We start from the raw sequence: 7,520 nt of genomic DNA, 5'->3' as shown, positions 1-7,520 counted from the left end.
CAACTTTATATATTTTTTTAGGTTTTTTTGCAAGGCAAATGGGGTTAAGTGGCTTGCCCAAGGCCACACAGCTAGATCATTATTAAGTGTCTGAGGCCAGATTTGAACCCAGGTACTCCTGACTCTAGGGCCGGTGCTTTATCCACTGCACCACCTAGCCAACCCAGTAATATGATTCTTGTGGAAAAACATTACTGTTTTCTGTAACCATGATTAGATATGGGAGTAAGTGGCTAGGCTGTGAACATCTACAAATTCACCCTATGTTTTAATAAGCAGCTGCTCATCATGTGGTTTTATTTTCCTGAATTTTAATTATTTGCTATCTTCCTACAGTATTCTCCTTCCTTTAATATAATAAAATTTCACAAGGTCTTCAGTACAACCAAAACCACTATATATTCACAGAGTTATATTTATTCCTGTTCTCAGTATTTCAATGTTAACTGTTTTACTTAGACAAATATAAAAGGCAAAAAGAGGGGATGAGTGGCTAGGTGACGCAGTGGATAGAGTACTGGCCCTGTAGTCAGGAGTACTTGAGTTCAAATCTGGCCTCAGACACTTAATAATGACCTAGCTGTGTGGCCTTGGGAAAGCCACTTAACCCCACTTCAATGGCAAATAAAAAGGGGGGGGGAGGATCTTTTAAGGAAACAAAATGTTCCAAAGTAAGTCATAGAAATTGACCCAGCACCTGTTTGGGATGACCCTGTAGCCCTGGAAAGAATTTTATTAAGACACATATTTGAATTCAAACTTAAAGCATTTTAATAGCCATCTTCACATCTACTCACATGAAATTAGAGCAAAAGGTACAGAGAATATAAGATTCCTCAAGTGCAGTTCATCAAGGTACACACCAGTTACTTGCATCTACTCCATCTTTGCAAAACACCACTACAACATCTGATTACCAGAATTATTCCACCCCCTTTTTTAAACATACAATTCAATTCACCATGTTAACAAAATAAATATTAAAAAAAGCCTTATTAAGAGACTAATGCAAAACAAAAATCTGGAAGAGTTGTTTACCAAAAAGATTAATTTCACCTGCCTCTGAGTGAACAGGCAGGAGAATGATTCCAAACATATACATCAAACTGACAAGAGTGGAATGCTAATCTTTGCTCTGGTAAAAAAAAAAGGTGATCTTCTCCCTGAATGATTGCATCTGGAGAGGTACTTTCTGACTGCTCCCAAAGCTGACTCACATCGTTGGAGATCTTCCTCATCAGTTTCTCAACATTCAGATCCTGATTCTGTTCTTCCTTGGATTGTTCAGCCAGTTTTTCAGCTTGTCTCAAGAAGTTCTGAAACCTCTCATCCTTGGGCATATCAGCAGAAGGAGCCATTTCTCCCTGGGTTTTCATGTCCTCTAGTTTCTGCCATAAATCTCATAGGATCTGTTGCTCTTCAGTCAATCAGGATTGCTTGGTAAAAGAATCCTGAAGATCCAACTCTAAGTCTAGAGATATATTCTTTACAGTTGCAAATACCATTTTCCTGATGTTCTGATGCCAATCTTTTACGGACAAGCTTGCCACAATCCTTGGTAATCAGGGCAAATAGTCCTCTTGACCCTGAAGCTAATGTCTTCTGTTGTATTTCTCACAGAAAGGGATTTTTCTAGTCAATGTGGAGCTTGTCACTGTTTAACCTAAAGATGTAGTGGTTCTGCTCTCCTGGAGAAAAATTTGGGGAGTACTCAATCATGCTGTTTCTAACAGGCATGCTGAGGAGAGCTTAGACTGGAACAGTCTTTATGGTCATGTTTTCATGCAGTACTTCCCTAGTATTTGTTTTCTTTATCAACTAGGTTGGCCATGATGATAGGGTTCTGACTCAAGTCAATGACTGGTCTCTTTCCTGCTCTAGTCCTCACTTGACTTAGGTTGTGCATGGTTAGAGATCCTCTATAAAAAATGTAAAGTCACTCCTCTCTGACAGGTCACCTTGAACTTCTTCAATTGGCCATGACTAATCTGGAATTTATGCTAACATTTCTAACCAATATTCATCAAACTCCTTGATATTTTTTGCTGTCCCATTCTTCTTCCCCTCCCCCCACATCTTGAGATAACTCTTATTTTATATCTGTAACTCAACTGATGTTCTTTCTAGCAGAACTTATAAGTTAGGGACCCAGTAAAGGCTGGCTTTGAGGAAACCAAATTTAAATCACTTTTTTTCTTCAGTTTTTTCCACAGGGAATTTTCTTTCAAGGTATCAAGTTATACTGCTAGGCTGATATAACCTCCATCCTGGCATTATTCCCATAGATCTTTGCTGACAGCATCCACCCCCTCAATGTCTTCTGTTGGGGAAATAGCCACTCTGAATATTTCATTAAACATAAAGAATTCAGGAAGATGGACCTTTGTGCAAAAGAGACAGGTAATGTCTGCCAAGGGGACTAATACTGTAATCCTAAATACACGCCTGTGCTCTGACTTAGAGAACATGAAGATTTCTGAGTTGTACTACAGTTACCAATAAACTGGAACTCTTCATATCATATTTTAATACTCTCTGCATGTGAGGAGTATCAATAATCAAAGCATCATCTTCACAACATAGACATCCTCAATTTCTCCAGGCTGCTTTACTGATGCTTCAGAGATACCACTGTCTCCAGTCATGGACCCCCTAGATATAGCAGCAGATAGACTAGCTATTTTCTCTTCAAGTAATTGAGCTACTGTCCTCTTTGGAAACAGCTCTTCAACACCTGTAGTTCCTTCACTGAATGGTGATAAAGACTGCCTAACATCATCAATACCTTTGTCCTCTGTAAGAATTTATGATGCTACTCTTGATTCTGAGGCCAATGTTATCTGATTTTTGGTATGGATAATGTCTGCCAAATGACTGGTCAATGCACAGTCAAGGGCTGTGTGAATTAGTGGAGATGAGGATATTGGGCAGACAAAGAAAAAGCACTTTCTGGAGCTAGAGCAGGACTAGGAGGGGCAAGGAAGACAAGAAGAAACTGGAGGAGACATTTTGTATTAAGGTGACTCAGTCAACTCTGGAGCATAGTCTGCTGCTGAGGATCCAAATAAGATCCTGTAGTCCAGCAGGCTATGGGACTTCACCATTTCATTTTTGTGAATAGTGGCAATGGAATGTAAACACTTTTATCTTGTAATAGAAAGTCCAAGTTATACTGATAATCCAAGTCTAGAATTTTAATCCCTTGGTTGTTAGACTAGAACTCTGTGGAACCTAGGGAATTGAGTAACTCTCTGTTAGAGGTATTCAGAGGCCCCCCAAATGGCTGCTAATAATCCAAGACTACTCCCTGACTGCAGACATGAATAAGCTATTGGTGGAGAAATTTTTATATTATGAATGCAAGTAAATACTAAATTTGGTAGATTCTTCAAGTCTTTCCTACTTTACCCTACTGTAGCTTCCTGTGCTACAGGACAGTAGTCCACTTACTTGAAGAGAAAGCAGATTGTCTATCTGCTGCTGTATCTGAGGGGGCCATGGCTGGAGAGAGTGGTATTTCTGAAGCATCATGTGTTTTTCACTAGAATCTTCCTTTGGTTTCTAGTTAGTCCAACTCATTCTATGTTTTCAAGAAGTAACAAACTAAAACTCTTTCAAAAATTCCTCTTTTTTTTAAGGTTTTTGCAAGGCAGATGGGGTTAAGTGGCTTGCCCAAGGCCACACAGCTAGGTAATTATTAAGTGTCTGAGCCAGGATCTGAACCCAGGTACTCCTGACTCCAGGACCTGTGCTTTATCCACTGCACCACCTAGCCACCCCCAAAATTACTCTTTTTAAATAATCATGATCAGTTTCTCCTTCTCAACATCCAAGTCCCCAGGTCAGGGCTTATTGTCTAAATTGGACAACTCAGTTTTTAAAGTGGCTGTGCTTCTTTTGGCTTTTTCATAGCGTAGATTTAAGGTAATTTTTCTGATAAGTTGTCTCTACTTCTCTCTTCAAAATCTCTGTAGATGTAACCAATCATAAGAGGGTCTGTCTGAAGAAATATAAATGAGAGCTCACAGAGTTGTCCCTTAGGTTTGATCCAGATCTCTGAATGCTCTGGTCCAAATGAAGCCACTTCTCACCTTGTTGAGTCTCGGCATTATATCTTCTCTCTCTCTCTCTCTCTCTCTCTCTCTCTCTCTCTCTCTCTCTCTCTCTCTCTCTCTCTCTCTCTCGTTCTCACTCTCGCTCTCTCTCTCTCACTAATGCTTTTTCTAATGGACTTCTTAAATGCTCTCTTAGAATAGCTTTGACTTAAATGAATTCATACCCAATATGGTTTCCAGATATTTTCTTGTCAATTTGTTGCAGTTTTTCAAATCCATGTTCTTAGTAGAATAATTCTTGCTTTATCTGTGAGGGTTCTTTCTTCAGTTTTTTAACCCTCAGTCTTTTAGTGGAAATTTTTGCCTTCAGAACATCATATTTTGTGATGGATGAAGATCCTGAGAATAAACTTGTGTGGGAACTGGACTTCTTATAAGCATCATCCAGAGCTAGAGTAAACCTTCACTCTTTCACTTGGTAGCCTGGGGCAGCTAGGTAGCACAGTGGATAAAACACTAGCTTTGGAGTCAGGAGGACCTAAGTTCAAATCCAGCCTCAGACATTTAATAATAAATAGTTATGTGGCCTTAGGCAAGTCACTTAACCTCACTGTCTTGCAAAAACAAAAGACAAATACACTTGGTAGTTCCTTCTGTGTATTAAAGCATCTTGGGCCACTATAAGGTAGTTTTTGGCATTTCTTTCTTCCACTACCCTCCACTGTTTCCTGGAAATTTTTATCTGTGGTTTTACTGATTTGGTCAACAAGGGGAAACCACTTTTGCAGTCAAATGCTGCTCCATGGCAGCTCTTCTCTAACACAATTTGTAAATGCGAGGAGTTTGATTAACCTGTCCCTGGAGTCTTCTTTGGTTTATAGTCAATGTATCATAATCCCTGGCCTCCTCCCAGTCGTGGGGGAATGCCAATTACCTATTCCTAGTTTTCCTATGTATTATCATCAGCAGTCTCCCACTGCCCATACAGCTTATCCACTGGGACTGGGCAAGGGGCACTGGATGGAAACACAGCTCAGCCCCAAGAACCCCACTGGCAGTAGGCAGTGCACCATATTACCTGATTATTGAAAAAAAAAAGATCTCATATTTAAATTTCAGCAGTTATATGTATATTTATGGATAGTCTAAGAACTTGAGTTTTAGCTCATTTTTTTCCATTTGTTATCACTGTGCAATAGATAGATGGAGACACTACAGCATTGAGCATTTTTATTGTTTGTTTAATAAGTTAAATAATAAATATTTATATATGTATGAATATGTATGTCTGCATATATGTATATAATTAACTACTCAATATACTAATGATAAGCCTTCTCATAAATAACTAAATCTGTTGTCCCCTGCATAAACTGAACTATAAACATGACAAAGGAGGAAGCAAAACTTTCACTCTTGCAGTTGATTTAATGGTATACTTAGAGAACCTGAGAAAATCATCTAAAAAGAAATTCTTGAAACAATTAACAAATTCATCAAAGTAGTAGGATATAAAATAAACCTAAAAAAATCATCAGCATGTCTATATATGAATACCAAAGCCCAAGAGCAAGAGATAGAAAGAGAAATTCCATTTAGAATAACTATAGACAGCATTAAATACTTGGAAATCTACCTCCCAAGACAAACCCAGAAACTGTATGAACACAGTTATAAAGCACTTCTTATCCAAATAAAATAAGATCTGAATAATTGGAAAAATGTCAAATGTTCATGGCTAGGTCAAGCTAACATAAAAAAAATTAAATTCTACTCAAATTAAATTACTTATTCAGTGCCATAGCAATCAAACTACCCAGTAACTACTTTACTGAGCTAGAAAAAAATAGTAACAAAATTTATCTGCAGCAATAAAAGATCAAGAATAACAAGGAAACTATGAAAAAAATGTAAAGAAAGGTGACCTAGTTCTACTAGATCTAAAACTATACTATACAGCAGCAGTCATCAAAACTGCCTGTTACTGGTTAAGAAATAGAGTAATGGATCAGTGGATTAGGATGGGTTCAAAAGAATCCACAGTAACGGACTACAGCAATCTATTATTTGACAAACCCAAAGACATGAGCTTCTGGATAAGAACTTACTATTTGACAAAAATTGTTGGGAATATTGGAAAATAATATGGTAAAAACTAGGCATAGAGCCACATCTCAGACCCTATACCAAAATAAGGTCAAAGTGGGTACAGGATTAGACATGAAGAGCAATAGCGTAGATAAATGAATAGAACAAGAAATACTCTATCTGATCTATGGGAAATGGATAAATGTATGACCAAACAAGAATTAAAACACATTATAAACTACAAAATGAATGATTTTGACTATATTAAATTGAAAAGGTTTTGCACTAATAAAAACATGAGAAAAGAACTGTTTAAGAGCTGACCTTTGGCTCAGTCATATAAGCTACAAAGAAAATTTACTTAAAAGACTTGATAATTGAGTAGAGTCTACCAGAACTTCTTTATTTTTCAATCTTCAGTAACCATGCCATTCTTGTAATATGAGACATCAAATTGGGACTTCTGTGATATAGTGGATTTCATTTGGAAATATAACTAGACTTCTAGGGGGAAGTAACAGCACAGCTGAAGAGGGACCTGGATCCGGAGTTGAGTTCTGAACTGTTTAATTATGACAAATTGGAGAAATTTAGAAAATTTGATTAGAATCACTTTCCCCCCATGAATATGAAATTAGCTTCATTGATGGCATGTGCTTCTCACAGCAGGAGTACATAATGAGCAAAATCATGAATTATGATTCTTTTTATACTTCTATTATCCAGGAAAATTATTGATTGAAATACACCTTCCTTAATTAAAATACTGAGTACATGGAAATGTTTGAAGAACATAATAGTGTCTCCTTGATATGAAATCTAAGATTTTTATTTGGTAAAATATTATAACCAAGGCTTCCTCATGTGATGCATCAAAGTTTACATTTATTATAAATTCTTATAATCAAAGTAAAATTCTCTTAGTTAAATCTTTTAGCATTGAATTTAAAAAAAAATAGAAAAAAAATTAATGCACCTACTTGCTGTTCTTTTGGCTACAGTAATGAAAAACAAGTCCTGGATTTGTAGGGTCATTACACATAGGGATCCATACAAAAAACAAAGAATGAAACAATAAATCAAACAAACAACAAAACAACTCTCTAAAACACATGTTCAGAGGAAGGGAACAGTAAAAGAAAATATGAGAAGAATAGATGGAATTTATACGGATCAAATTGCCATATTCAAAGTTAATTTCCTTTAGTTTATGAGCTTCTTGAAAACTGGGACAACCTTTTACCTTTATATCACCAGAGCTTAAATTTGCAAATTAAGTATTTTACTAATATTTATTGACTGACTAAATAATTGTGTCCCTAATACATACACACAACTTCAGTGGCTTCTTCCATGGCTCACAACCCAGACTATTAG

At 36.8% G+C, this 7,520-nt stretch overlaps 3 pseudogenes; all 3 read right to left on the bottom strand.

Moving 5' to 3' along the window:
* Positions 1-1,101: 1,101 nt before the first annotated feature.
* On the bottom strand, positions 1,102-1,906 carry LOC141494092 (protein WWC2 pseudogene; annotated as a pseudogene).
* A 273-nt stretch (positions 1,907-2,179) lies between these two features.
* LOC141494091 (protein WWC2-like) lies at positions 2,180-3,528 on the bottom strand (annotated as a pseudogene).
* Positions 3,529-3,794: 266 nt separating this feature from the next.
* On the bottom strand, positions 3,795-7,178 carry LOC141494090 (protein WWC2-like; annotated as a pseudogene).
* Positions 7,179-7,520: the final 342 nt, after the last annotated feature.

This window comes from Macrotis lagotis, chromosome 7, assembly GCF_037893015.1.
Source record: "Macrotis lagotis isolate mMagLag1 chromosome 7, bilby.v1.9.chrom.fasta, whole genome shotgun sequence".
NCBI lineage: Eukaryota > Metazoa > Chordata > Mammalia > Peramelemorphia > Peramelidae > Macrotis > Macrotis lagotis.
Note: the sequence above shows the minus strand (reverse complement) of the source record. Positions and strands in the feature narration are given on the sequence as shown.